This window comes from Triturus cristatus, chromosome 10, assembly GCF_964204655.1.
Source record: "Triturus cristatus chromosome 10, aTriCri1.1, whole genome shotgun sequence".
In the NCBI taxonomy this organism is placed as follows: domain Eukaryota; kingdom Metazoa; phylum Chordata; class Amphibia; order Caudata; family Salamandridae; genus Triturus; species Triturus cristatus.
In genome coordinates, this window is record NC_140593.1 from 1184066245 (window position 1) to 1184079684 (window position 13440).

General features: G+C 46.1%; 1 pseudogene; it reads left to right on the plus strand.

The window, feature by feature from the left end:
- Positions 1 to 2983: 2983 nt before the first annotated feature.
- Positions 2984 to 7270, plus strand: LOC146796974 (olfactory receptor 1L4-like; annotated as a pseudogene).
- Positions 7271 to 13440: the final 6170 nt, after the last annotated feature.

Genomic DNA, 13440 nt, shown 5'->3' on the forward strand with positions numbered 1-13440 from the left:
TGCGTTCCAGCAGACTCTTCACCACGCGCATGCCACAGTACCTCTTCAAATTTGTCTCTCCATGGCCCAAAAGACGCCAGCAGAGAACTGCTACACGGGTAAGGTGTTTCCACGATCCCCCTCTTCCGTTCTTTTCCTTTTCCCTTTGGATTCCTTCATTCAAATTTCGTTCCTCAGCATTCACGTTACTCCCTCTCCGCGTTGGGGTTAATTAGCCCTCTGATCCTCCTCCCGCGATCGTCGCCAGTGTAAAATAGGTAAATAATACCAGAAGTAGTAATGAGGATGTAGAGGGTTTATTAAATGACCCCATCCACAGAGGACTTGAATCAACTGCCGCAAATGGAACCCCTACGCTCCACGCTCCAACACGGAACGTAGAACTTAGAGCAACATCACAACCCCCTCCTCCAAGAAACGGTACCCAAAGAACCCTGTCTCCTTTGAAGAAATAAAACATTTTCTTTGTGGACCGTGTGACCATTGTCCTTTAGTCTCTCAAAGGTGGTTCTTAGACAGTCGAGATGTTCCTCCAGGGTCGTGGCGTGGACCAGAATGTCATCACTGACACTTATGACTCTGAGGCCAGCTAAAATCCCCCTACTCATGTCTTGAAATACTTCTGCCGCACTCAGTACTACAAAAGCAAGGTGTTTGTACCTTATCAGTCCTACATAGGTGGAAAATTTAGTGATTGCTCTAGATTCCAGGGCAAGCATTGGATTGCCCTGCACGGAGGTTCATTTTGGAAAACCACCTGGAGCTGCTTACTTAAGCCATGATGCCATCGAACGTGGGTGTGAGATGTCTTGCAAATTGGATGGCCAAATTGGGCAGGCTCATGTCAACACAAATTCTGACTTCACCTGATTGCTTGGGTTTTCGTTCCACCACAATTGGGGATACCCAGGGCATAGGAGCGTCAACCTTCTTGATTATGTCTGCTTGCTCCAATTTCTGCAATTCAGCTTCCTTCTTGGGCAGTAGGTGAAAAGCTACCCTCCAATGTTTGAGTGCAGTGGGTTGGATAAAGTCATCAATGTTTAGATGCATCAGATGGTCTTTGAGACATTGTATGCCTATGAATTGAGATGCAAACTCAGCCACCAGGTGGCCCACACTTCCTCATTGGATGCTAAAGGCAAACGCAATGATTTGAAGATACTCTGCCATCCGGCAGCTTAACAGTATTTCTGAACCACTTTTAGTTACTCACACCTTGGCACGATTCGAATGAGACTCAGGTGCAATTTCTGTTGTGAAGGCACCGGGCAATGGAAGCAGTGTGAATGATCCATAAGCAAAAACCTGGGTGGAGGTGGGGTGTAAGACCAGGTGAAACGGAAGAGTCTTTAGGACATCTTATGCCAAAATATTGATCAAAGCTCCTGTGTCGAATAATGCTGGTACCTGATGGACTGCCAGAAGAATATTGCATTTAGGGAATGCGCCTTCGCAGATATCCACCAGGTTGGAGTGAATGGATGTCATGAACATTTCCTACTGGGTCATCATCATCATCCATGTCCTCGTTACTTTCTGGTATAGCAGGGAACTGTATTGAGTTGATTGTTTTGAGTTTCTGCACCTTTTTGGGTGTGGAAGAATGGCAGACCTTGGAAAACTGGTTAAGCTTATTGCATGCCGAAAATTGTTTTACATGACCAGGGCAGGGTCCTTGATGTTGATATGACCATCCACAGACTCAAAACATGTTGGGAGTCAAGTTTGATTAGGGCAGGGTTTCTTTTTATCTGTATTCCCTGCGTGTTGCAGAGCTGTTTCCATATGTGTGGCGCGCCCTTTGGAGAGTTCTTTGTAATGACCCACTGTCAGCATTACGGCCATGGATATCTCTGGAACTTGGAGAATATTCTCTCTGAGCTTAACCGAAGAGCAGCCCTGTATGAATTGGGCACAAATTTTAAACTTAGCCATCAGACAAAGTGCAGATGCTGGCCAAGTCTCTAAGGCACACATGAAAACTGTCCACGCATTTTTCCTGAAGCTGACGGGCCTGGTGTAACAAAAACCTCTCATAGTTGGGATTTGCGATGGATTCGAAATGAGCAGTCAAACAAAACCTGTTTTAATGTAGCGTAGGTAAATGGAGGGACAGCCTCGATAACAGGCTTCCCCAGTTTGTGGACTGCCGCCTCCCAAATCTAATACCATAGGACTCTGTCGATCATTTTCCAGGCCCACTGCCGCAAAATAGATTTCCAGCTACTCAACTCAGGCCTTTCATCTCGTCGCTTAAGGCGGGGGGGGGGGGGCATACATCACAAATTGTTCCAGAGCAGGTATCTACCTAAGCGGGGGGCCCATCCATCACATACCGTTCCAGAGCAGGTATGGAGGCCATGATGATGGAAGTAGCAGGACAGTGTAACGGTATAGATTGCACAGGGGTCAACAAACTGACCATGGGTGAAGTTGACCTCTACCTCCGATGGACCATTTGGGGAGAAGCAGTTGTGGGAAGGTGGAAGATGGCGCCAAGCTCGCCATGGCACATGTCCCTGGAGCACTGGAGCCTGGATTTCTGATGATCTGCACAGGGGTTGGGTCCTAGTTTCCCATGCGCTTGGCAGGCGTGTCTGAAGTGAGAACATGATAAGGGCACTAAAGGTGCAGGAAGGAGGTGGCAGGTACACGTCCCGGGCCAGAGGAATGGCACGAAAACCAGGGGAGTAACCACTGCTGAGGCTGATATACAGGCACCCCTCCAATGAGGCCCTCAAATCGCAGGGAAAAACAGAGTCGTGGCTGATGTTCAGGCACCCCTGACAGACATCTCTTCCATGAACAGCAGGACTGGAAAAACACTGCAATGTGGCCCCTGGAGCAAGAAGAGCCGGGGGAGTCAGGCCTTGTGGGCACAGACTGCATGCAGGAGGCAGGGGAGTGAGGCAGAGCACATTGTTCCTCCCTTCATGGAGACCAGAACGTACGTGAGCACAACTGGGTGCAATTCGCGATGATGGCTGAAGGAGGCAGCATGCCCGAACAGACTGCCCAGCAGGACCAGGTCTCAGCACGGGCAGTGGAGCAGCAGGGGATGCTCCGTGGCCGCAACAGGCTGCAACAACGACAGCAGAGTAGCCGCAAACGGTCCACGGGTCACAGGTGGGAGCGCAGCAGGTACGGTACCAGGGATCAGGAGCACAAAGGTGGGCGGGCAAATACCCACTTGTCACCAGTTTGTTGTTTAGGCGGCCATGGACAGGTGTGCAAGGCTACTCGGCTCCAGCTGTTTTCTTAAATAGCAAAGAGGCCCGGGCTCCTTATTCTTTAACACTGACTAAGGGCCAAGAGGTCGGGCCCCAGCCTCCTTTATTTCTTCCTTCCCATGACGTCATGGGTGTGACCACCCGATGCCCATTCACAGGGTCCATATATTTAACATCCCTATGCCATCTTTCACCATGGGGTGGTCACCCTCAAACATAACACAGGCACATGCTGACAGTTGATCTGGGATTATATCAAACTAAGATTTTTCCAAAGCTAATTCTATTTTGAAAGACACATCACTATGAAAATGTAAAATGTTTTCATGCTTAGGTATTTGTCCAACACAAAATGGAAAAGGTGGTTTACACCATTCGTGAATTGCATAGTGGAAACTGACGGACAGTAAGAAGTTTGTGGTAAGCCATTTAGTGAAACGCTCAGTTTGTAATAGACTTCATAATAAAACATTTCAGTACAGCGATTTCCTGACAAATCCTTGGTAGGAATGAAGTTCACTGTACAAGAAATTGATGGATTTTTTAAAGAAATTATACATACCGCAACAATACACATCACGTTCACAGTGAAATAGCCTTGCAGAAAAAACAATAGAATAACAAATGCATCCAAAACATGGGTAACTATTAAGTACACCAACCTAAACAAGGGTTTTATGTATCATGATGTGGACACATACGCCAGCTCGTTGAGATGACGGACGTCGAAGGAGCACAGTGTCGGTGAAAAGGACTTATAACATACCTATTGAAAATTGCTTGAAGGAATCGAAGAGACCCAGAATTCCTGAGAAGACACAAGTGCCGAGGAGCCCCTAACTGACGAGTGGGACCGGAGTATAAGCCGACCTTGCAATTTACGAGACCAGGTTGCCCCATTAGAACCCACAGATTATATCCCTGTCCTGAGGAAGCCATAAAGAAAGTGGAGGCTGAAACGCGAACGCGTCGACACCTTGACAAAGGAGGAGTCCACTGTATTGTGGAATAAATACATAAATTGTATTGGCATTACAAATTTAGATGAAATACTATATCTGTGTATTGCTGATAGGACTACCCCCTGTTGTAGCACTACGCAATGTTAAGTGCACACATGTTTGATGGAATAAGCCAATAGGGGAAAGGATTTTTGACTGAATTACTTTGTATATGAGTTTGTATATATGTGCTGTAGTGTAAATATAAATTGTTTTGTATTCGATGTATTGACTGTACTGTGGTACACTATGTGTTTGGATGTTCACCGATAGATACTTGTGCCTGTATTATAATCATTTAATCTTGCCAGAAGAAATTGATTTTTTGCCGAGGTAATTAATAAACGCTTGTGCAGAAAGTAAATATGATCTATCCCTCTATACCATTTGTATATACACCTTAGATGTTCCCATGCCCAGGTATAGGAGGGTCATTTGGGCAAACCCCTAATTATTTTGATTGTGGACACATTGAATAGCACCACTTAGTGTGCAATAAGAAAGCCCTTTGTTAAGGGGACAGCAAGTTTCTTGCCAGTTGTATCCAGTATTGGGCATTTATGAGGAATGTGAAGAATGGTGAGAAGAATGTGAACAAGTGTATGCAGGAACATAAGTGAAAGGATATAAGAAAGGAAAGCAAAAAAGAAATCTTTGAAATACAACAATGGTGTAAGAGGATGCTTCCAGACAAATAGGTGAATAAATCAGAGTAAAAAAACAGAACATGGAAGGAAGGGTGAAACCGTGAGCAAGATTGCCACAAATGCCATTCATAGTGGAATGTAGTTAGAGTTTAGAAATCATCAACAGAAGCATTTACTTCAAAGCAACAGTTTTGAATCATCAGTTGAATCCGAAAGGGCACAACATTATATCATGGGTGACTGTAATATTGCCCCAATACTGTGTTAGGATGGTATGTCAAATGCTCAAACTGAAACACTTAACCATAAAGGTAATAAGGTAATATTAATGCGGATGCATCGTCTAATTTTAAAGAGAATGTTGGACGCTGCCAGAAATGACAGGAACCAGCTAAACATTGGTGATTGAACATTTGTAATTGAATAACCTAACAACCTCATTGCCCCTTGTTCAAGAGGAATTAGCAGAATTCTGATCCTTTTAATGGACTATGGACTGTGTGAATAACCTGTTCAATAGTTTGTTTTCATGGTGCTTTCTATGTACCTCTTCTGCTACCAGTCTAAGACACAGGGCATTATTATGATGTCGGTTGGCCCGCCACGGACAGGTCATTGGCGGCGGGCCCACTGGCACCAACTGCAGCGGTCCGACCACCAGATTATGACCCAGCAGTTAGAGGCATCGGTCGTAGGGGCTGGCTGCTGCTTTTCGAATGGCTCAAGGAGCCACTGGGGTAGCGGTGGGACCGTAATCTCTACAATATGGGTGGCGCCTGCTCAGGCACCACTGTAGTGATTTCGATGGCCCTCTGCCTTTACATGGCTGTCCGACCTCCTTGTAAAGGGAGACAGAATTGGAAGGGGCCCCCACGGGCCTCCGCTATGGGCCGAGGGAGGCACATCTGGTACCTGCCCAAACATTCATGCACCATGTGCCAGGCACCACATGGTGCCTGGCACATGGTGCATGGATGTTTGAAAACTGCCCTTTTGCATTCTGGCCTGTGCTGATGCCCTTTTCTAGCACAGCAGCACAAGCCACAATGCAAAAGACCAGTTTTCTGACCAGCTGCATGGTAGTCGCATTGTAATTGAGCAGGTGTAACCACCGACATGTAGTCGGTCGGACACCTGCCCAATACGATGGCCGTCGGACGCTTGTCTTAATGAGGGCCACAGTTGTGGGCTGTGCCTTATTGCACACAGATGTTATTTCATTTTCTTGGGGTTTTGGTGTCTTACTGTAGGTGCTTAAGACTGGTAGAAGCTGCACCGTGCAGATTTCTGCTCACCAGCCCCATGAAAGATATTTTCCTGTTACTCTGTGCCTATGTTTAGGCTTCACATAGTGTCATAGTATTACTTGATGTGTTTGTGTGTGTGTATGTGTGTATTTATATAGACCATCTGTCAATGTTTATAGTTCTTTATCATGTTGCTTTAAGATACCTGTTCAGTTTTTACCTTGCAGGTATGTATTTTAACGTCCTCAGCCTATCTGACAATCCAGCTCATCAGACGACTCTCTTTTCACTGTTCTTTATAATGTACTCAGTGGCACTGATAAGCAACAGCACCATCATGGCTACTATTTCTGCTGACCCTCCGCTTCATACACCCATGTACTTCTTCATCTGGAACCTGTCGCTGGTGGACATCTGCATGACAACAACCATAGTGCCCCAGCTCCTGTTCAACATGCTCTCACAGAGAAGGACCATTTCCTTCTCAGGTTGATTTACACAGTTGTTCTCCCTTATTGTCACAGGGAATACTGACTTCCTCCTACTTGGAGCAATGGTCTATGACCGGTATGTTGCTATCTGCAAGCCTTTGCATTACTTCATGGTGATGGAGAAGAAGTTCTGCATGGAGCTGCTGGCCGGTTCTTGGGTAGTAGGACTTCTACATTCTTTGCTGCACAGCATTTTGACTTCCAGGCTCCCATTATGCTTCCAATCTGATCCAGATATTTTTCTGTGACCTCCCACCTCTGCTGAAGCTCTTATGCTCAGACACGAGCATAAATGAACTCTTGCTTTTCACAGAGGCCCTGATGATTATCCTGTTCTCCGTTTCCATTGTTGTAATCTCATACTCCCATATCATCTTGACTGTACTAAGAATCCGCACACGAGAGGGCAGGAGTAAGGCATTCAGCACCTGCTCTTCCCATCTCATTGTGGTCACCTTGTACTATGGGACAATTTTATTCATTTATTTTCGGCCTAGCTCCAGCTACTCCCTGGAGAAGGGCAAGGCAGTGACTGTGGTGTACACTGTTATCACCCCCATGCTGAATCCTTTCATCTATAGCCTGAGAAATCAAAAGATGAAAGATGCTTTAAAAGTTCTAAAATGTGTCTCTCTGCTGCAAAATTCTTGAAACTATAATGAATATTATTTTAATTGTAATTCACTTTCTAAATGACATCATAATTACCACCTACATGGTTCATGACATAAAATATCCATTCCCTCTGGTTCCCAATCATGACCGTTGTTTTTTGTTTTCCCAAATATAAATCTTGTGTGCTGTATTTGCTTGCTAAACCTAGACATATTTGCTCTGTTCCTATCTGTTACCATTATATATGAATATGACTAAAGTGTTAGCATTGTAACTAGTTTGAACTGTATGATCTGTTATTAAGATAGTAGTTACAACCAGTGGCAGCTCCTCGTGGGAGTGCTGTGGGACTGTGGGCCGGAGCAGGGAAGGGTCAGGATGGAGGGTAGTAAACTCCAGCATAAGGCTGAACAGAGTTCAGTTAATAAATAAATAAATACAACGAATTTCATTGCTCGCGCTGCGATGCAGCAATGCAATGCAGCGCGAGCAATGAAAATTGTTTTATTTATTTATTTATTAACTGAACCCCTTTCGGCCTTATACCGGAGTTTACTACCCCCACCCTGCCCCTCCCCCGCCTTACCGCCCCGCAGCACTCCCACGAGGAGCCGCGACTGGTTACTACTGCAAATAAGAAAAATCTTTCCATCGCTGAAAATCTCCTCTTAAAACGAGATTTCTGTTTTTATTCGACCATCAATCATCGCAAGTGTCTACTAAAACCATGCAAGTTGCTCTTTTTTCAGGTCTAAATTTTGACGGCAGAGCCAAACTTGCCTTTGTTCAACTAGCCTTTTTCAGCCATTGGCTTGAGACATCAGGCCTGACTTAGAGTTTGGTGGATGTGTTACTCCTTCACAAAGGTGATGAATTTCACGTCTATCTCATTGCAAGAGCTTTGTAACCTATAGCACTTATAATAAGGCAGAAGGTATGTCCGCCATGTGGTGACTGAGTAACCCTTGTACCAAACTCCATATCGTGCCCTTTGTCAATCATCTCTTAGCACAGCCTAGTGGAGTATTCTTCTCTCACCAAATTCTAGTGGCTGATTGGGTGTATGCTTCCACCTCCACTCACTGAACTTTATAAAGGGACCTCTTTAAAAAATACAGCCCTTTTACTTGCAATACAGGCAAAAACAGTAGTGTACCAAAGTTAAGGGAGCCCTCAATGCAGTCCACCTTTCATTTCTAGTCTGACTTTAATGTGCTCATGCTACATGTGTTGGCACATTAAATCCAGACCTATTGGCTTTGTCAATGCTTGTTATTTGGACAGTGCCCCCCACCCCACCCCCTTCATCATTGGTCTTGCTGGAAGAAAGGTGCCCTTAATGCTCATTTAGCTTCTAGTGACTTCTCATATTTGTGCCCTAACCATAGTGCGGTTTAGGAGCTTGTTTAATTTTTCCAAAAACCTCCTTATTAGCATTACGTTCTTGAAGGGTGGGCGGAATGTTTAATTCGGCCTGCGGGATTTAGAAATTCTGTGTTACTCTTGTAACATGGAGTCTCAGCCAAATTTCTACAATCACTGCATGGTGGAATTGTTTCTGGTGAGGCTCTGGAAATGTGAGCATGAGTGAGATTTGGCATCCCCTAGTGCGATCTTCTAACCTGGCCGGTCGCAAGTGGTCTCAGTCAGAGAGCAGCTTTTCTAGTAGATTTTCTGCCACTCGGGTAGATTTTCTAAGCAAGTGGCAGCAAAAACAACTTGAATGGCCACACACGCTTGCACACCACATGGTGCTGTGCTTATTGACTTTCCAGTTCTGCTTGCGCTACAGGCACGAAATAGCAGTGCGAGCAGTAAAACATGCATATCTTCTGACCATTGGCAGAACTCAGCGGAATCCCACTGAATTTTTATGTAGCTCCATGGAATTCTGTGAAGTGGTACTCCCCAAGTCCCACCCAGCCCTAGAATTCTTACTGAAATATCATCTGGCCAACTAGAATTCAAGGTAAACTGAGATAATTGAACAACAGAGTTAAAGAAGCTGATAAAAATGGGTCTATTTTGGCCAGGTTGCTTATATTTTACTCTGCTCCTAAAATCATGGCTATAGAGTTTATTGTTGAGGGCAGGTCACTGTCCAGGGGATGCACAACTACAGGAAAGACACAGGCCTCAGTTAAGACCAGGCTCACCAACCTACTTCCCAACCATATCTAAATAGCAGGTTATGCAGATAATGTCAGACTTGAATTAGAGGCTTGAAGCCTCCCTCAATCTGGCCCTCAATCTCATATGCACTGTGTGGCATGCCTCACTTCATGAAGTTCTCTCATTTCCACTTATCTGGAATCGTTGGTCCTTGAACTCCCAGCAAAATGCTCCTCTCCTTACAGTCTTGCTCTGTAATACCACAAAGTTCCAAATTGTGCATGGAATTGGCTGATGGCAGATGTCACTCTGCTTGGTAAATAAGAAAAAATATTTGTGCGAAAGAGCTCTATTGAAATGCAGAGCAGCCTGGCTGTAAGTGGCAGCTGCTGGGACTGCCTAAAAGCTTTCAGATAAAACTCTAAATTAATTAAAGAACCATGAAGGATGGGGAAGCAATAGGGAGGAGGCGGGGACAAGGGAGCATGAGAGGCACTTAAGACCAGGTTCAAGAGAATGCAATGTATGAGCGTGGGCAGTGGATTGGACCAGGGTGACCAACTGACATGGGGGCAAATTCAGGATGGTGCGTGTAAAAATTCAGGACAAAGGGTCAAAATTCAGGACAAAAGTTCAGGACAGGAGATCAAAATCCAGGACAAAAGTTTTACAGACAGATCAGAAGAGGTTGCGTAATAGTATAAGTAGTAAATAGACAACCACTTAAGTACAAGTGAAAAGAAGTTAATATTAGGTTGAGACAATTGTGCACTTCATGGTTTTTCAGGATGCGCGCAACTTTGAGCAAATGTGCAGGTCTTTTTGTGGTAACAAAACCAGTCCCCCCCCTTTCCAGCCTCCCAGGGAAACGCCAGATGCCCGGTCAGGCCAGTTCAGCCTTGCTACCACCCTCCAATGGTGACCCTCCTCTTCACATACACCCTCTCTAATCAGTATTTAAGTTCTTTTATAGTGCTACTCATCCCAAGTAAGTAGGACAGGGTGTTGGAGTGTGTTTCATCACACACATATTATATAGAGACAATTACTCATATAACCATTTGCAAACCTATCCATCATCTATTCTTCCATCCATCCATCGTTCCACTCATCAAGCCCTCCATCCACCCTTTCACTCATCCATCCAGCCATCTACCCTTTCACCCATCCAACCATCCTTTTACTGGCTCATTCATCCACCTAGTCACTTATCCTTCCACCCATTCACCCTTTCAGTCATCCATCCATCCTCCCTTTCTCTCTCCACCCCCTTTTCTTTAGCCATCCATCCTTCCATCCACCCATCCATCTACTCATCCATTCACTCATCCATCCATTAACCCTATCACTCATCCATCCTTTTACTCATCCATCCATCCTTTCTCTCGTCCATCCACCCTTTCACTCCTTCACTCATCCATCCATACTTCCTAACATCCATCCACCCTTTCACACCTTCACTCATCCATCCACCCTTCTGTCCATTCACCCTCCCTTTCACTCACTCATCCAGTCTTACATCCACTCTTTCACTTATCCATCCATCTACGCTTTCAGTTATCAATTTATCAATCCATCCATCAGTTCACTCATCCATCCACCCTTTCAATCAATCAATCAATCAATCAGGGGATTGTAAGCACGCTACCTACCCGTGAGGGTCACAAGGCACTGGGGAGGGGTCAGCAGGTCCATTTAGCCAGGTCTTGAGGGTCTTCTGGAAGGTGTTCAGGCAGGGGGCATGTCTGATGTCTGCCGGTAGCTCGTTCCAGGTCTTGACAACAATGTGAGAGAAGGATCTTCTGCCTGCTCTGGCTCTGTGGATGCGCGGGGTTTCGGCCAGTCCAAGGTTGGCAGAGCGAAGGTTTCTTTTGGATACGTGGAAGTTGATCCTCTCGTTGAGGTATTTGGGTCCGTTGTTGTGTAGGCATTGGTAGGCATGAGTGAGGATTTTGAAGGTGACTCTTTTCTCCACAGGGAGCCAGTGGCGTTTTCAAAGGTGTTGGCTGATGTGTTCGTACCGGGGGATGCCGAGGACGAGTCTGGCGGTGGTGTTCTGTATAGTCTGGAGTTTGCAGAATAGGGACTTGTTGATGCTGGCGTAGAGTGCGTTTCCATAGTCTAGTCTGCTGGTGATGAGTGCGTGAGTGACTGTCTTCCTTCATTCAGTGGTGATCCATTTAAAGGTCTTGCGAAGTATGCAGAGGGTGTTTAAGAAACTGGATGTGACGGCGTTGACTTGTCGGTTTATTGTGAGTGATGAGTCGAGTATGATGCCGAGGTTCTTGGCGTGGTCTAAGGGGGTAGGTGGACTTTCGAGGGCGTTCAGCCACCAGATGTTGTCCCACACAGATGGGGTGGTTCCGAGGATGAGGACTTCTGTCTTCTCAGCGTTGAGATAAGCTACGTCTTGCATTCCTTTCTGGGAATTGAGTTTGGCTGTGGTGGAGTCTCTCATCCATCCACCCTTTTATCTTTCACTCATCTATCCACCCTTCTGTCCATCCACTCTCCCTTTCACTCACTCATCCAGCCTTACATACAACCTTTCACTCATCCATCCATCTTTTCTCTCATCCATCTACCCTTTCGCTCCGTCATTAATCTATCCACCCTCCCTTTCACTCACTTAGCCAGCCTTACATCCAACCTTTCACTACGGGCGGGCTGAATTTGCGAAATTCACTTTCGCAAATTATCACGAAAATGTTAAAAATCTCCGCAAACACGCGGAAATATCGCGAAGATGCGGACGTTTTTTCCCCTCCCGTTCGCGGTATTTTCTGCGTGGTCGCGGCTCGCCAACTTACCCATGCGGTTGCTCACGGCCATCTTGTTTTCACTTGTCTCGCGGTGCATGATCGCGAGAAGAAAGACGTGATTGCGCGACGAATGACGTTACTGCAGGCGCGAACTGTCGCGAGACAGCGCAAATGGCTACCAACAATCCAACATCTCGTGGAGAACGTAGCCGGATCGGGAAAACTTGTCAGCGAATGCGGGGATTCAGGTAAGGCGGTCGCGCGCAAGCGAGAATGTATTATTTTACAGCGCGAGCAAGCAAAATATTTCCGGTAAAATGCGGATTGCGGAAATTTTTACATTTTCGCGTTCTCCGTGGAACGCGAAAATGTCAAATTAACGCAATTTCCGTGAGTGGAACGGAATTTTAGCCCAGACCTACCTTTCACTCATCCATCCATCCATTCACCCTTTCAGTTATCAATTTATCATTCCATCCATCAGTTCACTCATCCATCCACCCTTTCAATCAATCAATCAGGGGATTGTAAGCACGCTACTCAGCCGTGAGGGTCTCAAGGTGCTGGGGAGGGGTCAGCAGGTCAGTTTAGCCATGTCCTGAGGGTCTTCTTGAAGGTGTTCAGGCAATGGGCATGTCTGATGTCTGCCGGTAGCTTGTTCCAGGTCTTGACAACAATGTGAGAGAAGGATCTTCTGCCTGCTCTGGCTCTGTGGATGCACGGAGTTTTGGCCAGTCCAAGGTTGGCAGATGGAAGGTTTCTTTTGGATACGTGGAAGTTGATTCTCTCGTTGAGGTATTTGGGTCCGTTGTTGTGTAGGCATTTGTAGGCATGAGTGAGGATTTTGAAGGTGACTCTTTTCTCCATGGGGAGCCAGTGGAGCTTTCGCAGGTGTTGGCTGATGTGTTCGTGCCTGGGGATGCTGAGGACGAGTCTGGCAGTGGTGTTCTGTATAGTCTGGAGCTTGCGGAATAGGGACTTGTTCATGCTGGCGTAGAGTGTGTTTCCATAGTCTAGTCTGCTGGTGATGAGTGTGTGGGTGACTGTCTTCCTTCACTCAGTGGGGATCCATTTAAAGGTCTTGCGAAGTATGCAGAGGGTGTTTAAGAAACTGGATGTGACGGCGTTGACTTGTCGGTTCATGGTGAGTGATGAGTCGAGTATGATGCCGAGGTTCTTGGCGTGGTCTGAGGGGGTAGGTGGGCTTTCAAGGGCGTTCAGCCACCAGGTGTTTTCCCACACAGACGGGGTGGTTCCGAGGATGAGGACTTCTGTCTTCTCGGCGTTGAGTTTAAGGCAGCTATTGGTCATCCAGACTGCTACGTCTTGCAT